This window comes from Crinia signifera, chromosome 3, assembly GCF_055691185.1.
Source record: "Crinia signifera chromosome 3, ASM5569118v1, whole genome shotgun sequence".
NCBI classification, from domain to species: Eukaryota; Metazoa; Chordata; class Amphibia; order Anura; family Myobatrachidae; genus Crinia; species Crinia signifera.
In genome coordinates, this window is record NC_139219.1 from 246,581,484 (window position 1) to 246,606,866 (window position 25,383).

A 25,383-nucleotide genomic window follows, 5' to 3' on the forward strand; every position below is an offset into this window, starting at 1 on the left:
GGGTGAGGGCACCCATAGCATACCTCCCAACTGTCACGATTCCGTCGGGACAGTCCCGATTTTAGGGTCCTGTCCCGACGTCCCACCCGCGGCAGGCATTGTCCCGCTGCGGGGGGTGGCAGTTGGGAGACCCCCCAATCTAGTAGAATAGACGCTGTGCGCATGCGCACAGCGTCTATTCTCGTATGAAAATGAGGTCGCGACTAATTAGCATAAACCACGCCCTCATTTGCATACGCCCCACCCCCTTTTCGGGCGCTCGCGCGGCTTCGCCACGCGAGTGTCCCTATTTCATCCGGACACAAGTTGGGAGGTATGCCCATAGGCACAACAATAACGGCTGCCCCCCCCCCCTAAATGTATTATTTTTATTGATTAGTTCTAAGCCCTCATTTGATAATAGCCAATTTAATAGAATAATGAAAAATCCACTAACTGTCACCTTTTATATCATGTATACATATTTACTATATACTGTAGGTCAGTTTACAGGGGCAGTATCTGCATGTCCTATCCATTTACACTCTATTTAAGATGGAATATAGTACAGTACAGTGGATATTTTGCAGTTAATGGTACATTTCATGCTGACAGTACTATCACAAGCAAGCAAGTGCCGCCCCCAAACATGTGCCGCCCCCAGCCACGTGCCTTATGTGCCTAATGCGAAATTCGGCACTGGGTGCAGGGGGTGCAGTTGCTCTGGGGCCCGGCAGCTGGGGGGGCCCGAGGAGAAGCTAGCAATCCCCCGCACCCTCTGCCATTGTCCCATGTCCCTGTGACAGCGCAGCACTGAAGCCGGAGTCGGTCCACATATTCTTGCCTCAGTCTCTCTCCCCCTGTGTCCTGGGGCTCAACGTCACTCTCCTGTGACCAGCCCCAGCACCAAATACAAAGCGCCTGATTCTATGAGGTGTGCAGATGCAGCACGGCAGGAGACCCAGCTTCTCGGCCTTTTGGCTAAGATCAAGTGTAGTATCTGTTCTTATCAGTTGGGTATGGACTGGCCTCTGGCAGAGAATAGAGAAAGGTGAGACTGAGTAGCTGCTCTGATGGGCGGAGGGTGTGGGACCCCTCTGTTTTTTCCCGGGAGTAGTGAAAAGTCTCACTAAGTATCTTCACCTCTGCCTTTGGTAGGAGGTGTTGTTTCCGTAAATCCACTGGTAAGAGGGGGGGAGAAACACTGGGCCTAGTAGTTTGACTCTCCTGACGGGGTTTGTAGCCCCCGAAGGATGAGCAGCGAAAGGCTCAGTCTAGTATCCAATCCCAGGGAGCAGAGAAAAGCTGAGACCGAGTAGATTGGTCCAGGTTGGGGCAGGTCCTCAGCCTGGGCACAGCGAAAAGCTCAGCCTAGTATCTTAACCCTGGGAGCGGAGAAACACTGGGACTGAGTAGATTGCTCTTCCGGAGGGGGTGCAGCCCCAAAGGGAGTCTTTCGAAAAGCCCAGTGGAGTACCCATTCCCATGCCGGGGGCTGGAAAATGCCTGCCTGGTGAGACAGAGAAAAGCTTGGTCGGACGCTGAAGGGTCGGCTGCCTGGAGTCCGAGGCTGCACTGTGCCCCCGGGGAAACTCGGGGGTGCCGGACATGCACGGGTGATCCCAAGTCACCTTGCACGAATGGCACTTGCACTGCGCACTTCCCTTTAGGTTAGCGCTTCACGTCCTTACCCTGTCCTTTTGGATGGGGTAGGACAATTTTTCACACCCCCCCCCCGGCCTTCTGGCTAGGGCCTTATTCTTTTCTTTTTATGATTTGCACGTTTTGCACTCCACGTTTTTCGTTAGTTTGTCACGTTTTTTCATTTGGGTAGTGCGGCTGTCCCTAACGGGCCTTCCGTTCCCCAAACGTGGCTGGGACTCTTCACCTTTTGGGGAGAGTCCCGGTCCCCTCGAGGGCAACCCCGAGCCGCAAGGCGGAGGGAAGCCTAAGTCGGGTCTCTCCAAAGCACGGGCTGCGGAGGACCCACCGTCCGAAACCCTTCCGGGGGTGGAGGAAAAGCGGGTCTCTCTAAGCTTCGGCGAAGAGGACCCACCGATCCCTTTTTTCCCTTCCTTGGCCTTATGGTTGAGGGGGGTTAGGGGAACCATGGGGCCTTTCTCCTTTGGGAGAGGGCCACACGTTCGTACGGCTGCCCCCTTTGCACGTGTTTAGGCACAGCACTGGTGGTGGTGGGAGCACACCTCGGGCTCCCTGAGTTTCTTCAAACTCACGGCAGGAGACCCAGCGCTGGAGCACCTGCCGGCTCTTATGTGCCGTGCAGTGACCCGGCTCAGTGGTGATGAAAACGGGCCTTGGAGATCTGGCGGCGCGGCAGCCGGCAGTGTGAAGATTTGACGGAGAGGAGACAATACTGCCAGAGGTAGCTTCATCCCCCTCTCTTGCTCTTCTCTCTCTCCTTCCCCCTGCTCCCCCACCCGCTCTGACCACGGAACATAGAGTACACAGGACGCCCCGCTCCCTCCCCCTGCTTACAGTACGCTATCTTGACCAGCTTGCTCCACACTGTGTTGTCCACTCCGCTGCACCCCCTCTACCTGGCTCACATGGAGCATACATATGCAGGGGACACAGGCTGGCTACAGTGCCCGTCCTCATTCGCAGCTTGTACATGCTACAGTACAGGCAGTGTCTGACTCCTGCATGGGTCCGCTGAAGTGACAGCCCTCCTATTATATGGGTTTGGGTACAGTTGGTCAGTGTCCGCTTTCTGTATGGCTACACTCTCCGTTCACCTCCTGCATGGGTACAGTGCATGTGTATATGATTGGTACATTCTACACATCAGTACACTACAGTTAGTCCTTTCTTCTTACATGGGTATGCTTCCTGTCATCCTGCAGGGATTTGGGTACAGGGAACAGTCATTCAGTGCCTATATCTGCATGGGTACCCACCCTGCCCTCCCACAGGTTACACTGCCCACACTCCTCTATGTGTACAGTAAATCAGTGGCTGCTTTTTGCATACCTGGGTAGTGGATACACTTTCTATTTCCTACATGAGTCAAATTCTGCCCCTCTGCATTGGCACATTGCCAGCCCTACTGCATGGGTACAGTCAATTAGTGGCTACTTCCTGCATAGGTACAGTGATGTCCTCATCATGGGTACAGTCAGTGCCCTCTCTCCTTCCCTCTCCCTCTTTCTCCCTATTTTTCCAATAAGCCCTCTACCCCTTTCTCTTTCCCCGACACCCTTTGTCTCTTACACCAGTGGTTTCCAACCCTGGTCCTCAAGTAGCTCCAACAGTGCACGTTTTCCAGGTCACCCAGCAGGTACACTCATTATTCAGGCACATTTTAAAAGATCCATAGGTGGAGCTAATTATGGGCGAGATGTATCAAATGGGTGGCGATACCCTATAGAAGCCTATGGGCTTCTTTTCGCCGCCCGCCGACGCAAACCAGCCGCCTCGCCGACCCCCCCTCTCGCTTACCTTCCTGAAGGGTCCTCCTGGACCCTGTAAGGTAAACCCCTCCTCCCCCTAGTGACGCAGCCGGACGTCCTTCCGGCTGCAGGGGGGAGGAGGAGGCGCCGGGGACAGCTTACTTAGCTGTCCCCGGCGTGAGGGATGCAGGAGCCGGCTGGGAGGTGACGGAGACCCCCCGTACACCACATTCCAGGTATCGCGGGGGGCCTCCGTCACCGCATCGCGATCCCAGCCGCATATGTTAGTACATTTGCGGCGGCATCGCGGCGGGGGGGGGGGGGGGGCGCGAAGGGCGGCGATGTATTTTAATACATCCCGCCCTATGTCACCTGTGATTCTGTGTGGAGACCTGGAAAACATGCACTGTTGGGGGTACTTGAGGACCAGGGTTGGGAACCACTGTCTTACACTCTCACTTTATTCTGCACCCCTCCCCCTTCATGGGCATTGTAGGGGGGGGGGGGCATTCCAAGTTTTTGCTATGGGGCCCACATCATTGCAGTTACGCCCCTGACAGGAGGCACACACATAGTATACATACACACAGCTGACACACATACAGAATACATAAAGACAGCTGACACACACACACAAATTGTATACATGCACACAGACAACCGGCACACACATAGTATACACAATTTAAACAAACACACACGGTATGCAGACACACAGCCTTCACACACATACATTGTATATATACATATATATATATATATATATATATATATATATATATATATATATACACACATATGACACACCTGTTTCACATAAAAACAACACCTGTGTGGTGCTTTATGATCTGACACAAAGCACATGTCAGAATAAGTTGTAACATAGGCTGCACCAACCCCACCCCAGCACTCTCCCAGCTTCCAGAGCCTCCAGATAAACGAAAGTCATAGCCAGCGTTAGAGATGAGCGGGTCAGGATCTTGCAATCAACATTGCGTTCCGAGGCGGGATCCGAGCCGACTCAGGAGTTCCCGCCTGAATTCCGGACCACAAACGAGGCAAAACGTCATCATCGCGCTGTCGGATTCTCGCGTGATCTGGATTCACTCCATTATAGGAGAGGGAAGAGGGTGGTTGGGATCTGTGCTCTGTGCTGTGCGCTTTTGTTTGGTGCTGCAAGGCTTACTCGATTAGGGTCTGCACGCAGGGGCTGCTGACTGTACACAAGTCCAGTGTACAGGGGCTGTGTCCAGTGTACAGGGGTTGTGTCCAGTGTACAGGGGCTGTGTCCAGTGTACAGGGGCTGTGTACAGGGTGCATTGGCCAGTGTGACAGGGTGCATTGGCCAGTGTGACAGGGGCTGTGTCCAGTGTGACAGGGGCTGTGTCCAGGGTAATGGCCTGTGTCCAGGGGCAGTGTCCAGTGTGACGGCTGTGTTCAGTGTACAGGAGCTGTGTCCAGAGGCTGTGTCCATTGTCCAGGGGCTGTGTCCAGGGTGACCGGCTGTATCCAGTGTCCAGTGTGACGGCCTGTGTCCAGGGGCAGTGTCCAGTGTGACAGCTGTGTCCATTGTACAGGAACTGTGTCCAGAGGCTGTGTCCATTGTCCAGGGGCTGTGTCCAGGGGCAGTGTCCACTGTCCAGGGGCTGTGTCCAGTGTGACAGGCTGTGTCCAGTGTAAAGTAAGAGAAATAAATAAAAGCAATAAATAAAATAAAAACACATTTTTGGAGGATGATGGAGGAGGAACCTGATAGAAGTGCTGAAGCTGCTACCACCAGTCATGACAATGATTGGTTTGTTAAACTGTGCATGCCCTGTATACAACATAAGGGTGGGTGGGAGGGCCCAAGCACAGTTTCATCTTGCACCTCTTTGTATTTTTTGCTCTTTGGAGCATTTCTCTTTTTTGGGGGGTAGTTTATTAAACTGCCACCCTGTCTGCCCCTGCAGTGCCGCTCTGCTTCCAAGATGTGCCAGGTTGGAAGTGTAAGGTCCACATGTATGTAATGCCCACTGCTGTCGCTTAGCTTAGTCATCCAGCTACCTCGGTATAACCTTTTGGCCCAACTACAGTAAATTAAAACAATTTTGTGAGCTGTGAAGTGATCAAAATTGACTAGAAATGAGTGGAAACTAATGGGCCCTACATACGCAGAGATGTGTGCCAGAGATACATAACGGGAGATTCAGCACAAGAGATTTCACTCTTGTGACTCATTTCAGACAATGAGCCACATACAGAGAGATTTGTGTCAGAGATTCATAATGGGAGATTCAGCACGGGAGATTTCAAATCTGTCACAGAAAGTGAAGTAAAAACACTGCACTTCATCACAAAAATGTTATTATTACTGAACACATCTAGCACATAACTAATGTCTTCTTTAATAAGTATTCTTTCACCTCCCCTAATATGCTACCCCCCCCCCCCCCCCAAAAAAAAAATTAAATCATGGTGGCTAGTGGTTAAACTATTAAACGTTGGTGGTACAGTGGGAGCTGACAAAAAAATACTTACCAAGTCCGGGGTCCAGCGTCTCATCCTCTGTCATACAGACAATAATTTTGTAAAAAAAAATGGCATGGGGTCCCCCCCCCAGGCATGACCAGCCCCGGGCTTTTTGAGTGGTCCTGGTTCCCAAAATCCAGAGGACAAAGTGCGTGGGGTCCCCCGGATTTTGGGGACCAGCACCAGGCTCTTGAGCTGGCCCTGGTTTCCAAAATACGGGGGACAAAATGAATAGGGGTCCCCCATATTTTGGAGACCAGCACCAGGCTCCACTAGCAGGGGGTGTAATGCCATAGCCAGGGGACACGCTTGATGGTGTCCCGTGGCCAAAGCATTACCCACCCTAACTAGTCAGCCCAGGCCGGGAGTTTTTGGGGAGGTGGGGACCCCCCAAATAAGGGGGTCCCCCCTCTCCAGGGCACCCCAGGCCTGGGCTGCAGCCCGGGGCTATCCCCTGCACCCCTGGGCGGTGGGTGCAGGGTTGATAGCTTATTTAACAGTAATATTGTCTTTTACAGTAGGACTACAGGTCCCAGCAAGCCTGCCCCACATGCTGGCACTTGGGAGAACCACAGGTACCAGCATGTGGGGCATTAAAGGCCCGCCGGTACCTATAGCCCCAATGTAAAGGAAATATTAAAATAAAACAACAAACACTGCTTTTAAATGTTTTATTTAATAAAAACACAAACACAGAGTTTTTAGTATTTTATTAAACTGCATCTGGTCTTCACCTGGGGGCAGCGGCCCCCTAAGCTCTTTTGCATGGCCGCCGCCTCCCAGGGCTTCTGCCTCTTCATCTGTGTTCTTCACCTGGGGGCGGCGGCCTTTTAAGCTCTTTTGCATTGGCCGCGCCTCCCAGGACTTCAGGAGCTCTTCACTCCTCCTCCGCCGTCGGACTGACTGCCCCGACCCTGTCTCGAGCTGGCTAATATAGCCAGCTCTAGGGGGCGGGGCAATGACGCGGCGAGCCGTGATTGGCTGGCCGCGGCCATTTTGAAATTTAAAATTTTTTTTTTTACATGTCCGCCGCGCTGCCGCCCCGCTGCCGCCGAGAGGAGAGGTGAGGTGGGGGTGGCGATGGGTGCTACAGCTGGTGGGGGAGGGGGGTCAGGGGTGGCGGCGGCGGGTTCTGCGGCGCGGGGTGCGGCGGGTCTGCGGCGTCCGCAGTCGCTCGGCCCTGCTCATCTGCCCGCAGCCACACATGCGGGAGATGAGCAGGAGCTTTCTGAGCGACTGCTCTGTATTGTACAGCCCGTCCGTTCTGAATCTTGGACAGATTCAGAACGGCGGTTGCGCGCATGTAAATCGCTGTGTGGGCTATATACACAGCGATTTACATGCATCTTCAGGCATTTTCTGAGCGATTTGTTAGAATCGCTCAGAAAATGCCTGAATATCGTGCTGTATGTGGGGGCCTTAATGGTTTTGAGGTTAATAATACTTTAGGGGCAAAAACAGGCCCAAATTCTGTTATTTTCGCCATTTTTATCATTTTTTTCATAAAAATACAGATCCAAAACCAAAACCTGCAAGGGTGGTTTTGCCAATACCAATCCAGATCCAAAACACGAAGGGAGATCCAGATCCAAAACCCGAAAAAGTAGCCGCCGCACATCTCTAGCTAGCGTGATTTTTTAGATACAACCCCCTCTAACCTCTCTCCCTCTGAAGTACAAATGAGGGATTCTCCTGGATAGGAAAAAAGAAAACATAGGTAATTATGATTCATACAGATTATACTATTGACTGGATACTGTATAGTGAATTACTGTAGGAAAAGACTTAAAAACAACCCAGAACTTTTATCTTCCCCTTTAAAATTCAAAATAATATGTATTGTTGCTGCAGATTAATTGATAATATTACTGATACAAGGCAAATGGATTGTAGCAGCTACATTTTCATAGTATTATCAAAAGTGTGAGGAGATACAGACAGAGAAGGGCAGTGGTTGTCTGGACCGAGGTGGGGGTGGGGCTATGGGGGCAGGATGCCAGCTGCCCTCCAGGCCAGTATAATGTAGCTGTTTGTGGCCACTGGCACATGTGTATACTAGATTGCAGCCAGGAAACACGCAGTGTGTTCCTGGCCACTCTGATGATACACACAGCAGCATGGCCACAGGTGGCAAGGGGGCAGAGCTTCAATTCATGGGCGGGGCTATCCTGCAGCTGATGGAATAAGTACTGCTATAAACTGCTGTGCTGTTATCCCAGGGGTTCGGGGTTACTAGGGAGTCACTCTGGACAGCCCCATACTGTGCAGTACAGTAGCTGGGCCCCTCCCATAGGACCATTTGAGCTGAGCTCTCCTCCAGGCAGCCCCCCCCCTCCTGTCCCAAAAGCTTTACCCTTACCTATCTCACACCTTACCTCCTAGTATTTCCCCTCCCCCTGCTCTCACTGCTACATTCGTTAGATTCCATGTGGCTCTGGGGGTTATAAAATTTCTGGGAAGCGGCATAAAATGGACAGAGATAGAAATCCTTGTATATTTATGAAGCAGGAACAGACAGTAGCTGAGAGTTGTTTGCCACAATGCGCCATATGTATCACAGCAACAACATCTGTATACAGGATACATACAGAGGACCGGTGGTGGGCATGCCGGCAGTCAGAATACCGATATCGGCATTCTTATTGAGGGAATCCTGACAAGGGGTTAGATAAGTATACTTACCCTCCCTCTCCCCAGCCTAGCCCTACCCGGTAGTGCCTAAGTCCCGTACCCCTCTGCCTAAATCTAACCCCCCCCACACACACCCTGCAGCCTGACAATAACCCTACTTGCTAGTGCCCAAGCCCTGTACAACACTGCCTAAACCTAACCCCCCTTCTGAAATGCATAACATATTCTCTTCCCCATACAAGCTAAACACAAGTCCCGTCCTAGTGCCTAAAGTTCAACACCAATCACGCACAAGGCATGTTTAGTAGATAAACTTGTTGTTCAGTAGACTCCACTTTCTGAACAACAAGTTTATCTACTAAACCGGTAATGTGCACTTACCTGTGACAATCACAATACCCCCCCCCCCCCGTATTCCTCGGCCACCTCCAAACCTGCCCACCATCCTGTGACTTGAAGGATACCATTCATTGTATACCATTCATTGCCTATATTTATACGCATTAGAATTGTTTTATATATGTTTTTATTCAGTGAAAGTGAAGTCATAATTTTGTACCAAACACTTGTTATTTTTCTTTTTATGCTTTAGCGCTGCTCACATGCCTTGTGCGTGATTGGTGTTGTGTTTTTTCTTTGGTGGGGACTGACTACCCCCCCCCCCCCATTTTGAGCAGCTGCTACAATTTAGAACTCCAGCTACTGTCTTATCGCCTGATCATTCCTTGTGAATATTTCCTTGTTAGTGCCTAACGTTAACCACCCCCTTTGGCAGCCTCATGCTAGCAGTCCCAGCATATAGATGGAGCGCCCTTCATTCTTGCAGGGGCTGGCGATTGGATCGCCAGCCCCCGCCAGCCGCCGGAAGCTATGGAGCTCCCCGCCGCTTCACCGCTGGTCCCACTGCCTGATTCCACCTCCCCGCTCCCCCCCTAACCCTGCCCGTCTCACTGAAGCTGAGACTGGCAGGGTTCGCCTCCCCCGCTGCCTGGAAACTGGGACACACATGCATGTTGGACACTCACGCGTCCCGGTCAGATGGAGCGCCATCTCGCCAGCGGGGGCAATCTGGCGAGCCCTCAGCGCTGGCTGAGAGGCGTTCCATCTGTACTTACTGTTCAGCATCAAAGCAGTCGAGATTCCAGTGCCTGCATCCTAACTGCTGTCAGCAGTAGTCGGGCATCTAGTGTAGGTAGGGCCGCCGAGAGGGGGTGGGTGGGTATTAGTTACACAAGCCTGGGCTTGCTGGAGGGGCCTGGCAGGGGCCCTGGTCTGACCGCGCCCTCCCCCTCCATCCTTCCCAGGCAGTAGCAGCATGTGCTGTACTTTGCTGATAGCAGGCTCAGCATAAGCGTCTCACTGACAGCGTGAGAGCTCATGCTGAGCCTGCTATCAGCACAGCACCTGCTGTAGGAGTGGGCTACTGCTGCTGAGGGGGGGATAATAACACTCCCCCCTCAACTTCTTCACAGGTTTTTTTCACGGTAAACTTTGGGGGTGTGGTCTTATTGTGAGATGTGGTCAAGCTTCCTGCAATTTGGCCACACCCCTGAAATTTAACCAGGCCCCAGCATACCTCTCATCATCCCTGGGAGTAGGCAACCTCATCAATGTCGGGATTCCAAAGTCAAGATTACAGTGGCAGTATTCTGACCCACAAGATTTTGTCTACAAAATGTTTTCTTTATAAGAAACCATAGGTAAAGGAAAAAACAAAGTTACCCAAAAATATGAAAATTTCGTTGTTGTGCTAGGCCATGCCCCTCTACATGAAGTCACACCCACCTGGTAGCTCCACCCCGTGGCAGGTACGAAATACTAATGCCCCATACACGATTCGATGTGGTCTATTTTTCTTTTTTATTCTATGCTTTTGATTCTATTCCAATGCGCAGCATCAAATCGAATAAAAAAAAAATAGACTGTGCAGGCAAGACTATATAGTACAGATCTGTACTATATAGTCCAAATTGAATGTGTTTGCCTTGCAATTCAATTCCAATGAAATCGGGATCGAATAGCAAGGCAATCGCACAGTGTGGACCAATGTTGGGAGGTACTCTATGGGTTTCTTCTTCCATTACAGTTAGCAGCAAACCCCAATAAGACCTGCCCCCTTTTAATTCTTTGGCCTCTTGGATTTCTGGGACAGGATCGGGCCCACGCTTCGGGCTCGGTGGCTCGCTGCGCTTGCCACACTATTCTATTCTCAACTCCACGCCGACGTGGATAGTGGGGGTATGAAAAGGTCGGAGGACGCGTACCGCCGCCCCTCGCGGGCTCGCTGCGCTCGCCACGCTTCGGGTTCGCGTGGATCGTGGGCTGGCGTTAAAAATTGTGGGGGACATTTCACTGCTAAGGATGCCTATTTGGGCTCTGTGGCCCATTTAACATTGTTTCCTATGGCAAAATCGCGGGCATTGAGGCATTGAAGTGAAAAATCGGGTCCATTGAAAAATTTAACATTGATCCCTATGGGAAATCGCGGGCATCGCGTCGGTCGCGTCGCACCGGTTACTTTAGTGCATACGATGGACGCGATGCCCGCGATGGGCGCCGTCCTAGGTAAAGAGTACCGGGAAATGTAATATCACGTGCAGATAGGAAACAGAAAATGGAAAATGATGACACGTGGTATAAAGGAATAACTTCCATGACCATGAGTTATGTTCTGCATAAATGAGCTTCACAGAAGTTGTATTTTTGGTTGAAAAAAATAACTGAAGTGAAATAAGCAGGTGAAACAAACATGGCAGCAGGCAGTACCTCAGGATGACACTTTTATTTCCGCAAGTCATGTTTATTTCAGTCATGGATTCTGATTTTCAAAGCTACTGTATGTGAAAATGAAAAAAAAAAACAAAAAAAAACCAGGGAGTGCATCTGCAGATGAGAGGCGCTACCTACGTTTCCCACTTCAGTGAATGACTTATGGCCCCCTTACACAGTGTCTGCACTAAGTAACTGCTTCAATCAACAGTCGTTCAAGAGAAAGTATCAATGCTGAGAGAATTGAGAACTGTTTGCTATAGTAAACAAAGCGTCCCAGGTGTCTTCAGCATTTAGGAATAGGTTTTATCGTGTCCGGGTTCTTCATCTGTGGTGCCCTGTCAGTATATGAGCTGTTTGCTCTGGCACATACATTAATCACCTCAAGGCTAGATTACAGTAATGTACTCAGTGTTGGGATGCTCTTGTAACTCATTTGCAGGCTGCAGTCAGTGCTGAATGGAGAAATGTGACTACAGCGCTGGAGAGAATTAATCAACAAGAGTCATTTGGTGGCACAGAACAAGCAGAGGACCGCTGGCCGTTTCGTATAGAAATGTGTATTGATTTTGTCAGAAATGACACATCCACCCATTTCGCCCTTCATCCGGCCATATTGTGTGTTTGTTTTATCTCAGTTTAATAGCTGAATCTCTTAAACGTATTTGTTCTTAAGAAGTCTACTTGCTTTATTTGAAATAAGAACCTTACTCTATGTAATTTCTTTTTGTTTATCGCATGCCAGTATGCTCCAGGTGGCCCTACGCATTGCAGGGATGCTCCAACTGTACTTCAGCAGTGCTACTGGCCACTGGTACCTTGTTACCCAGATAATGGGGCTATGGGGCATGAATTGTGCCACCACCATAGCCCTTAGCCCTGAGTAATGGCACCGCTAGCAGATGCCGACTTACTGCCCTGGATTGGTCACACATACCCCTTTATGTAGAATCACTAAAACTACAGTAACAGTGGGCCTGCTTTAGGGCCCGTTTTTGGTACTTTGCGACTGTGCATAACCTATATCAGGGCTGGGCAACACCGGCCCTCCAGATGTTGATGAACTACACATCCCAGCATGCCTTGCATCAATTTCAGCATGGCCACATAGCAAAATTATTGCAAAGCACCCTGGGATGTGTAGTTCACTAACATCTGGAGGGCCGGTGTTGCCCAGCCCTGACCTATATTGATCATGTGCAGTATTAATCCTGCCTCCTTATACCCACTACAGCTGCAGACATCAAGTGATTGAAAGTCTTCAGTCATGGGGAGGAGGGGGCAGCAACGGCACTCTAACCTAGTCTTGTCAGTATACATTTTAACAAACTCCATTCTGACTTTTCTATTTTGTTTGTGGAGGCCTGTGGGTGCTTTCTCCTGTGTAGACCACTGTTCCATAAGTATTGACTGGTGCGGTCATAAACTGAAGTACTTGGTCTTGGAGTTCAGCTTGAGTTTTCTTTGGCTATTTTCTGCCAGTCTCAATATCCTTAATTTTAATCTAGGGTCTTCTTCTCTTTCAGCCACATCCAGAAAGGTTATTCTACAGTCCCATGGATAATAATAAACCCTTTAATATTTCCAATGTAGCCTTTTCCCTTCTAGCGTATTTGTTTTGTATATTTATCTTTCTGATCTCCTCAGTCCCCTCTATTCTTCGTTCTCTGCAGTGCACATGATTATACCATACAGCATAGTGACTACTGTTTAACCACTTCACTTGACCATTTTTTCCTCACAAAGCAGTTCAGAAATTGTTGGATTGAGTTGAGTGAGTTACGTATTATTTATTTATTAACAGTTTCTTATATAGCGCAGCATATTCCGTTGCGCTTTACAAAGGGGACAGTGATACAACAAAACAGGGTATTTACAGACAGTCAAAATGTAGGAGGGCCCTGCTCGCAAGCTTACAATCTATAGGGAAATAGGCATTGATACATAAGGATAGATACTGTATTATTTATTGCATCGATTCCACCAGAATGCAAGGTTCTATGACTGGTTCTGGAATTTGATAAGCTTGCCTGTAATAGCGTCCGAGTTCGCCAGAGTTCCGGTATGCCGTCCTAAAAATCATTTTCAAGGCATGGTTTTGACTTGCCTTTTTAAAAAGTTGGCCCTCATCCCACTCTTCTGGGGAACTCAGATGCTGTTATATAATCTTCTCTGGTGTTTCCTGATGGCAAAACGAGAGTCATGATGGTCGCAAAGTTCCTAATGTTCAGATGGTGACATTCCCAGCTTGTCCAAAATGATTTTTTTGTGACCATGCCAGGCAAGTCGTTAAATAGACTGAATGATGGACTAGAAAATTGAAGACCATATCTAACTCAAGAAAGCAATGCATTTGATAATAATAATATCAATATTATCCAATTGTTTATTATATTTTATAAGGTCTACCAACAAATCTGCCCAGACCATTTAAGAATATAGTTGGAGTGATAATTTGGGTCTATGAGCTGTGCCATTATATGCATCTATTTGCTGTCACCTGTATGTATGCAAATGCCACTACAGAACCATGCCCTGGATGTACATCCTTGGATCCAGATGTGCAAGAACTGTAATGTCAGCAGCCAAGGCTTGGTGCATTTTTAGAACAATAACTTCCATGTATGAGTTTTTTTCGTAGATTTGGTAGTATGGTCACTGCAACAGCCAGATGTGTTCAGTTTGCATCACTGGGGTAATTCATATTTATTAACAGTTTCTTCTATAGCGCACACAATGACTTAGGTTGACAGTCATTAGGTTGACACCATTGGGTCGACAGGGTTCTAGGACGACATGGATGTAGGTCGACATGGGACAAGGCCGACCTGGTTTTAGGTCGACACATGCTTTAGGTCGACATGGGTTAGGTCCACAGGTCGCGATGTCGACATGGGTTTTTTCACAGTTTTTTGAGCCGACATGTGCCGACAGGGGGTATTTCATGCCCTACCATCCACTAGGGCGTGGTGGGAGAATTAAATAGTGTGCCGAGCATTGCAAGCAAAGCGAGCGATGCGAGGGGCTGTGGTTGACTTCCAACTGTGTCCATGTTGACTGTGTCGACATACTGGTAAAAAAACTGTGAAAAACCCATGTCGACCTTGCAACCTGCCAACCTAACCCATGTCGACCTAACACATTTGTCAACCTAAACCAATGTCGACATTGTCCCATGTCGACCTAAACATCTGTCGACCTTCACCCATGTCGACCTAGTTGCCTGTCGACCCAACGGTGTCGACCTAATGACTGTCGACCTAAGTTGGGTCGACAATACGATCCACACCCATACACACAACATAACATCCAGAGAAATGTATGTCTCTGGCTCCCTTATGACAGTCATGCCACCTACAAAACATGCCAAGATTTCTAATCAGTGAACAAAAAAAACCTTTTGTGACAGCAAAACGTAGTATTATAATGTTCGAAGGTTGGCAGTAAGCATGTGATTGCACACATGACCAGCTAAAAATACCGTGAGGCTTCCAAAAAAATCGCATGACCTTCCTGGCTCTCTGGAAAGGTGGGCAAGTCTCTCGCATCCCCTCAGATCCCCCGTACCTCCTGGTTCTTCACTTATGTGCACAAGTAGGTGGACCAAAGCGGACCCAATTAAAATGTCCGTCAGTCAGCTGCAGCTGTGCTTATACTCCCAGGTGCAGGCCTCACATGCAGAGAAACCAGAATCAGGAGTAGTAAGATGCTATTAGAGTAGCTGGGTGAAATGTAATAGGAGATAGTCAGAAAGTGAGAGATTTGGTAATAAATCTCATGGGTTTTTTTTAAAGCGGCAATCATTTACACTAAAAAAAAAACATTTTACAGTGATTTTGCAGTGTAAATGATTGCCGCTTTAAGAAAATAATGGAGATTTCTTTCCAAATCTCTCACTTTCTGATTCTCCCACCCTATTACATTTCACCTGCAGTGTTATTGATCGCAGGGACAGCTGCTTTTTGGAGCTGCCTCCAATGCTGAATAGCTATGGGGATAAGTATCCCTGACCGAAACTTGCAACTCCCAATGATGAATAGGCCTCTGTGTTACAATGTCAGTTGTCCCTTGAGAAGGCTGGGCGGATATGTCTGGTGGATAAAACTCGGAAGGGGGTTATAAACATGGCCCTAACTTCAGCCTGCATAAATTCTAGTTTCCAAATAACTTCTCATTGCAACTGGCAAAAAAATTACTTTGGATGTTCTGGAGTCGGAATTTGCATTTAAGCCAAATATAAGTAAAAACAATCTCATCATTTTTATGGATTAATCTTTGCAGATATTCACGCGAGTGTAATTTTATTCTGTAAATGTACAGTAATTATTTTCTTTTGTTTGGAAAAAGCAGTAATTATATATTCAGCAGATAGTAGCTTTTATATAAGGATTGAGATGCCAGTATCTGATCACTGAATGACCAGGGGTGATGTATCAAAAAGTGGAGAAGTGACTCATAGCAATTCAATTATCATCTACCTATCGCCTTATAGATTTTACTTTATAAATGCTACCGCAAAACTGATCAGTTGCTATTGGCAACTTCTCCACGCATCCACGGCTCCACTAATTTCACTGCTTGATATATCTGGTATATGGGAATCTTACCCTCCAACATTTGATTCTACCATTATATCAAATGTTACATGGCTGAACTATGTTTGGGTTTAAGTTAAGGTATCCTGGTTATGATTAGCTGAAGATACCCTAAACCCATACATAGCTATGTGGACATGCTGAATGTCATCATGGTGCTTTGACCATGTTGACATTCTTATGTCAACTTGGTGACGATATGACCTAACATACCACACAATCATGTTACTTATTGGGTGTATTAATGGCAATGTCTTGTTTTCTGGCATTTGTTGCAGTACTATTACAGCACCAATATTTAACTAAGTACTTCAACAAAATAGTGTTTATAGCACACCGGGATTGTTCTTCCTGTTTTGTTATAGGTCTCGGTGTTCTGCAACACATACTGTACATTCAGGCATATGGCACCTGGTCGCACAAATGCTTTTTTCTATCAGTGTAATTTTTATGCTACAGTAATGTTCCAAGTCTTCAAGAACGGATTTAATATCTATTTGTTTACTTTGATTGTCCTGAAAATCCAGAGGTGCTCCATGTTCACCTAATAACCAGAGTATCTCATTAACCATACAAGCTGCAATTCTCCTAAGCAGAGCAAACTTTGATCAAAGATAAAACAATTATCCCATATTGCAGTAGTATTATTTGTTCAGATTGCCCTTCTATATGCTCTTACAGACAGGGTTATCTCTACATTATTTCCAGGAGCATAGCCAATGAGTGGTGTCAAGGTGGGTTGGGCCTGGATAAACCCGACCACTTACCTGGCAGCGGCACATCTTCTGAGCTCTGCCTAGCACTGCTGCAGCAGTAGTCTCCTCTGGCTGTACTGGGGTAGCGATCACACACATTGCACACACACCCCCAGCCACCTCTTCTTATTCTTCTCCTTGCTGAGTGGCACAATAAAGGGCTTTGCAATCAAAAGCTATTTAAATTCTTCCTGGTTGTTTTTTTTTTTAAGAGATGTGGCCACACCTCCTTAAATTAGGCCACACCCAATTAAAGGTATTGTGGCACGACTATGCTCTCTATAAACCTGGCAGGTTCAGGAACTGGGTTCCTAGTACTGATGTCATATTTAATAAGAGGTTCAGGAACTGAGATCCTGCTAGTTCATGCTGAAAAATAGCACTGATCCCAATGCTACAGAGACACCTCTCCACATTTCCACATTTGTTCATTTTATATTCCAAAATAATGTTCTTGTTCATTTTCTGAAACATAGTAGTCGCAAAGTTATTGTTATGTCCCACCATACTCAGAACATACAAGGGGGGGGGGGGTAAAAACCAGATAATGTGATATTAATAAAGGGTAATGTTGCATCAAAAGGGTGTTTCGTCTATTTCTGGTCCTTTTTTCTTCCCCAAAAGGACAGCAGCCGACCGATGATCAAGGGGAGGCACCCAGTAGGATAACTGCTGTGCCATCGACTCATTGAAGAGTGATGAGATCATTTCGTCCCCCTCAAGCTGGCTCAGCTGCCTGTCTTTTGCTTTCAATGGTTTGCAGGCTCAAAGCAGGAAGAGGGATGGGGAGTGGGTAGCTGTAAGGGTACTTGTTTCCTAGCACGGCGCCCGTCGTGGTACATCGCATGCCTTAAGTTAAGGTACTTAAGGCATGCGATGGACGCGATGGACCCGATTTTCTGTCTTTAACTGGCTCAATTGCCGGTAAAAGTGAAAATCGCGTTGATCGCGTCCCCTAATGAGGGGCCGCGATGCGATCAACGCGATTTACCCATAGGGAGCAATGTTAAAGTGAAAATCAGGTTGATTGCGTCCGTCGCGGGCCATTATAATGGCCCGCGATGCGATCACCCCGATTTCACATAGGTGACCATGTTAAATGGGCCAATATGGCCCATTTAACATTGAATATGTGTAAAAAGCATGTTTAATGCCCCCCCCCCCCAATTTTAAACGCCACCCCGCTATTGACGCCAACCCGAAGCGTGGCGAGCGGCGGCGGTACGCGTCCTCCGACCTTTTCATACCCCTACTATCCACGTCGGCGTGGAGTTGAGAATAGAAAGTATGGCGAGCGCAGCGAGCCACCGAGCCCGAAGCGTGGCGAGCGCAGCGAGCCCCGCGACGGGACGTGAATACCTGTGAAGCCCGCGATGAGCCGCGATACCTGTGAAGGTATCCGCGTCCCCTCGCGGGGCTCGCTGCGCTCGCCACGCTGCGGGCTCGCTGCGCTCGCCACACTTTCTATTCTCAACTCCACACTGACGTGGATAGTAGGGGTATAAAAAGGTCGGAGGACGCGTACCGCCGCCCCCTCATGGGCTCGCTGCGCTCGCCACGCTTCGGGTTGGCGTCTATAGCGGGGTGGCGTTAAAATTGGGGGCCATTTCAAACATATGGGGGGGTTTCTATTACAATGGGGTGTTTTGGGTCATTTCACATTAAAATTAATGCAAAATCGCGTCGATCGCATAAGATTTGGTTGGCATGCGATGCGATTTTTTCCGACGCGATGCTCACAATCAAAATCGGTGGCGCCGTGCTAGGAAACAAGTACCGCTGTGAGTGTGCATGATTGTAGGCATGTTAGCTGTAGCCTGCAGTGAACTGAGGGGCAGATTTATTAAACTTGGTGAAGTGATAAAGTGTCTGGTTTTTATCATTGGCCAATAAGCTCCTAACTGTAAAGTTACAGGCTTGGTTTGAAAAATTATTGGTAGGAGCTGATTGGCCGGTGATAAAAAACGGTTACTTTATCACTTCACCGAGCTTAATAAATCTATCCCTGAGTGATTACTGAGCCAGCCAGAATCTAATGCAAAGAACTACATGTTTGGAATGTGCAACAGTACACCTTGAAGGGGACACTATGGGCTGTATTCAGACCCATTCGGATGGGCTGCCATAATTGAATGACTGTGCATGTGCATGGTATGCAGTGCACATGCGCGTGGTACATTGTTTGCATGCATGAACCGTCTGTCCAAAGGCAGGGGGGTGGGGTGTCAGTGGCAAATGCAGGATTTATAGAGGGGGTTTCCAAATATAATATAAAATCTCCCACTCTGCAGTGCATTGAAGTAAGTACGGGAGTCTGGGGGAGCGGTAACAGTCCTGAAAATTGGTCTTTTTATACACAGGATACAGTATGGGATACAGTATTAATATATAACAGTACATATGGTCTATAGTGTAGGCTATTTCAAACATTTAAATAATATAAGTGGTCAGGAAAAGGTTAAACATATCATAATAAATAAATACACAAACATCCAGTACTGCCCTTTCTAAGCTCACAATCTTCCACTTCATGGTAAGGCTCCAGTCTCTTCCGTCTGGCAGCTACTCTCTGGTCATTGCTATGATTGAGGGCTCAGATCCACACATACAGTAAATGTGGTAGAAGACGCTGGTACACTGGGCATGTGCAGCATCTTTGCTTTGTCCCTTACACTGCATGATGTGGTGGCAGCACTACTGATCATATTATATATCAGTGCTATTGTCATAATTTAAGTCACTTGCCAAGAAGAATGGGGTTTCCAGGTAACCAGAAACCCCCTGCATTTGCCTATGAGTGTACTAGACAAGGCAGCGTTTTCCTGAATGCTGGGTTCCAAACACTCACAGTCCAGCAAGGAAGCTCTGAATCAGGCCCTTTATCCCTTACAAATGTCGTACCTGTGTTCTTCCAAAAGTATTGGGCTCAATTGTGTTATGAGGCGAGATGTATTAAGCCTTTGAAAAATACAAAGTGAAGAGAGATAACGTGCCAACCAATTTGTTTCTGCCAGCATTTTAGGCTGTGCTACAACTACACTGGCTTGTACTTCATCTCTCTCCAAGATTTGATAGATCTCCCCATATAGGCCCTTATTCAGATCTGATCGCAGTACAAATTTGTTCTCAAAATGGGCAAAACCATGGGCACTGCAGGTAGGGCCGATGTAACATGTATAGAGAGAGTTAGATTTGTGTGAGTTATTTTGTTTCTGTGCAGGGTAAATACTGGCTGCATTATTTTTTCACTGCAATTTAGATTTCAGTTTCAACACACCCCACCCAAATTTAACTCTCTCTGCACATGTTACATCTGCCCCACCTGCAGTGCACATGGTTTTGCCCATTTTGAGAACAAATTTGTACTGCGATCAGATCTGAATAAGAGCCATAGTGTCATGTTATCAAACCATTTATCACTAACAGTCACCATCTAAATATTCATTTTCACACTTCTGAACTAAAATATAACTGACATTTAAGTAAGAGAAGATAAAGCCTAATTCACAAAAGCGCAACCTAAACCACTGTATCCTGTAATGAGCAGAATGGGAGACACGTAACTCTAAAGGTGCCCATACACTGCTGCGACGTCTCGCAGCAGTGTTCGGACACCCGATACCCTGCAAGCCGCCGGGAAGTCGCATGCGATCCTTTGTGATGGATCGCATGCATCCCTGCTTCCCGCCCGCCTCACTGCCTGGAGGGAGGTCCCAGAACGAGTGGTCGGATGGCCAGCCGGTCCAACCACCTGGTTGGGTCCGATGCGCACGGGATCGTGCATTGGGTCTGACTGCATGTCAGGGAGAGGCGATTTGGTCCCATTTAATGGGCCGATTGGTCGCCGATTGGTCGCCTCAGTGTATGGGCACCTTTAGAAACAAAGGAAACGAAATTCTCAATAAAAATTTAATTGAAAAAAAAAAAAAGAAACAAAGGAAACATCTCACAATAGTACAGTACATCTCAGAGTGTTCCAATATTCCATCAGTTATTATACAGATTGACTTTTATTGTGGCCATATGTGACATTTTGGAACACTGAGCACCAGTGATGTATTCTATATTATAACTGACATTTACACTTCTCTCTGAAGGAATTTAAAAATGGAGATAATCATTATGGCCCTTATTCTGAATCATGCGGTACGGGCCGCGTGCGGCCGTACCGCCGATGTTTTCAGTCTGCACATGCGCAGAGGTCAATCTGCGCATGTGCAGCCGAATTCGCCGCAGACGTATTTCGTCCGCCGCAAAGGGGGCGTATAGGGGCGTGAGGGGCTTCATACCCTCATTTCCCTATGCATACGCCCCGCGTTTCATGGGCGTTCCCATGCAAACGCGGGGCGTATGCATGGTAATGAGGGTATGACGCCAGTGATGGGGGCGGAAAGCTGACGTCGCCGGATGTCAGTTCTCCGGCCCCATACAAGCTATCACACGGACGATTGTCCGTGTGGTCTCAGCTTGCGGGAGCTGCTGGGGCGTGCGGCCCTGCCTTCGATGGTCGACGACCATCGAATGCAGGGGGCAGCTCCCACCATGGTGGAGGCGTACGCCCCACCATTTTCATGCGGATCGCCAGCCGTCCGTGTACGGACGGCCGTGGCGATCCGTAGTGTGGGCGGGGATTGGTTTGTGCGGCCGGAGCACCGTGTGCGGCTCCGGCCGCACGATTCAGAATAAGGGCCTATATGTTATTCACATCATAGCAGTTTATTGTTCCAAGGATGAGTTCAAACTTGGCATTCATCATGTCCATTTTGGTGAAATATATATGAAGACTGGCCTGGCTATGTTTCCACAGGCTCTAGCAAATAGAGAATTGGGTTAAATTAATTAACAGGTGATAAAGTGGAGATTGATTGAGGTCCAGCCAATCAGCTCCTAACTGTCATGTTACAGGCTGTGTTTAAGAAAGAAGATATGGAACAATGGGCCAAATGTATTAAGCCTTAATAAGTGATAAAAGTGGAGAGTGATAAACGGCCATCCAATCAGCTCCTGTTATTTCTTAAACAAGCCTGTAAAATGACAGCTGATTGGCTGGATGTTTATTACTCTTTATCACTTTATCCACTTTTTAAGGCTTAAAACATTTGGCCTATTGTTCCGTATATTCTCATCTATTTACTATATTATTATTATTATTAATAATAATAGTAATAATAATAATAAAATGAATAATAAAAATAATAAAAACGTCCTTGGTGCAAAGAATGTCCCACAGCGTGTCTTTCACCATCTCCATATTCTGGTTCGCTGTCGCTATTTGTAGAGTGATCTATCTTGGGCACAAGGAATGATATGAATTATAAGTGTTTCATTAAGCCTATAGCTAGCGACTAAAAGAATCTGTCTACATGTCAGGTATTGTATTTGTCATCTGAGTCTTGGGGAAATAATTGTCCGTCATTAAGTCTAGATTTATTAATCTCCATTATACTGTTCAACATGATGTTAATCTCTGGAACATTATATTCTGTAAAAACCAGATAATGTGATATTAATAAAGGGTAATGTTGCATCAAAAGGAATAATTTGGGCATTTGGCGGATTGATGTCCTAATAAGGTATCACTATTACCCTATTCATTAGGATCCAGTGTGATGGCCCCGGCAAATGACTGGGAGGCATTTCCTTCCTTTCTAAACCTGTACCCATGCATAATCATATCCAATAAATGTTAAAGATTAGTTTTACATTAACAAAGTATTTCATGTATATTCAATAATCCCTCACATTTCATTAACTATGACACACCTGACAGAATAATTGTATTTCCTCTTGTTTGATGCATTGCTACAGCTAAAACAATGGCTATTTAATCGGAGGTGATCAAATTACACAAAGGAGGATATCTTAATCTTACACTTCCTACATTAAATTATTAATTGTGGGAAATCTATAAAATATAAATTCTCAGTATCAACAAAAGGAATTACAATTTTCAGGTGAAAGAATTAATTTACCTTGCACAAATTATACGTAATATTATTTATTGACATCTTTATTTCACCTAAAGTCCCAACGTCACATTAAAAACATACTGTATGCACATATTGTAAATTAGTTCATTTCCCCTAAAGCCCTGCCAGTGGCGCTATTGCTAGTGTCTTATGTTCACAGGTACAGTAGATGTTAGTCATATATAATTTGTATTCTGAAAATAATCAAAACACATTTTACTTGATTAATAGGTGGACAATAGTAGTTGAAAAACCACACACCCACAAAGCTTTAATTTATCTGGGATTTTAATATTTTTAAATACATAATGTGTGGTTCTAGAGCAGTGGTCAGGGAAAAAGTGTGAATTACCCCAAATGGGGTAAAAAGGAAATTCCTGGGGGTAATGTACGGTCGCGTTGCTGAGACACAACGGGCATACATATCAATCTATATGCATGCACGTCTGTGTCTCGGCAGCGCAACCGTCCATTACCCCCAGGAATTTCATTTCATTGCATATAGAATCTATATATAGATTCTATATGAATGCCCGGCTGTGTGTTACAGTACTGTAGTGTACAAGGACCTGATGCAGTGCAGTATGTCAAGCCCTTGTGTATAACACGCTTCCTGGCGTGATGCTCCGGGCCCCGCCTCCTTTCTTTGCCTGGTATAGGCTCCTGTCAAAGTTTACCCATCTTTTAGTCTACGGAAAAAATTGGGTACTTTGTGTAGTTTCACGGCGCCATACAATATCGCATGCGATGCGATCGGACCCGATTTTCATGGAAAATGGGACCTTTTCATACCCCCACTATCCAACTACGCATGGAGTTGATTTCATATAGTGTGGTGAGCGCAGAGAGCCACCGAGCCTGAAGCGTGGCGAGCGGATGCGGATGACGTTACATGTATTGCGCACCGCAAGGGACGCGCAATACATGTAAATTAATCCGCGTCCGCTCGCCATGCTTCGGGCTCACTGCGCTCGCCACACTATATAGAATCAACTCCATGTGTAGTTGGATAGTGGGGGTATGAAAAGGTCCCATTTTCCATGAAAATCGGGTCCGATCGCATTGCATGCGATATTTTATCTGGCGCCGTGAAACTACACAAAGTACCAAAAATTGCACGGACTGTCATTATATCATCTTGAAATACTGACATCTTGAAATACCTGGACGTCACATTATCAATGGCTATAGCACACACAGTCTGGCAGCCATTGATAATTACCAAATTTTGTACCACACACAGCCATACATGGCAATCATCATCATCAATGGCTGCCAGGCTGTGCACCGTACTAGCAGGATACATCATCAATTTCTGGGGGCACAGTATGTATTATAATTAAATGATTTAATTCCTTTCAAATCAAGGGGTAACATCAGCGTATCTAAATATATTTTGGGTAAAGAAAGGTAAAAAAGCTCCCTGACAACCGAGAGCTTATACCATGCCTCTAGTCACCGCTGCTTTGCTACGTTTATTAAGCAACAGAAAGAAACTCTACAGTTTACCTGCATACCTCCCAACTGTCCACGGTCAACAAGTAAGATGGAGAAGCAAAGGCACACAGAAAAGGGATATGACCAAGGGGTATGGTCTCACAGGATACAGATGCTGTCTCCACAAGCAAAACTCCTCATTTTTGTCATGCTGAGTTCTTGGGATTCTGTACATTTAAAAAAGAAGGCAATTATTCTTCAATGCTAGCCATGCCATGGGGCATCCTCCAGGTGGCTGTTCTAAGCAACGCGGGTGGCTGGCTCCTCTTCACAGTCTTTGTGCATTGACTGAAGAACATGAGTTATACTATCCATCATTAAAATAAAGTGAAGACAGTGCAATTAAAAGCAATGTACACCTCCCAAAACACCACCCTCCTCCTCCTAACCTCTTTTGCTCCTCCTATCCTGCCTACCCTACCCCTCCATCCATTCCTGCTTATCCTATTGTTTTTTGTTCGTCCACCCACCTCCTTTTAGTCTGTTAACTCTTATGAGTAGGGCCCTCCTTCCTCATGTAGGGTACCTCTTTACCTCACCAGTGCTCCTGCCCTGTTCTTCCCTTCCTCTACTTCATCTTCAGTCTCCTCGAAAATTTTGATACCTACTTCAGAACTGATGCTGATTTTAGTTCTACCAGCTATACCCCTATTTATGCTGTATTTTATCAACACACCATGTACGTTACCTTGGAATTTGTTTTTCTTTTTTTGCTATGTACGGCGCTGCGGACACTTTGTGGCGCCTTATAAATAAACGTACTACTACATTCAATGTCCACCGCCCCTACAATGTCCACAGCATTTCCCCCATCCCTTTCAGTGTCGACATCACAGACCCTCCACCCCCTTTATTGTTTACAGCACTCCACAACCAGCCCCTCCATTGTCCACAGCACAGCATTTAACCCTACAATATCTAAAGCACAGCACCCCCCTAGCCACTTTATTGTTCACAGCACAGCAGTCCCCTCCAGCTCCTTAATGTTCACAGCGCATCATGCTTATGCTGCCCATACACTTGTGAGATATTGCATGCAATCATTCGATTTCAACCACATCTGGCCGATAAATTGAAAGATTGTATGAATTTTTAAGGGACCATTCGACGCTATGTGCGTGCCTGCCGTCGCATGTCATGTCGATAGATAGTATGTGCTACACATAATATCTAGAGAATTGCTGGAGCGATTGCTCAAATGCAGTCCTCGGGTGGCGGGAACACTTTCGGTGCAGTGGGGTTGGGGTGAGGGGGCCGGAGGGACCGC

The 25,383-nt window shown here is 46.9% G+C and overlaps 1 pseudogene; it reads left to right on the forward strand.

Annotated features, from left to right (window-relative positions):
- The first annotated feature begins 940 nt into the window (after positions 1-940).
- On the forward strand, positions 941-1,077 carry LOC146066085 (U2 spliceosomal RNA; annotated as a pseudogene).
- The last annotated feature ends 24,306 nt before the right edge of the window (positions 1,078-25,383 follow it).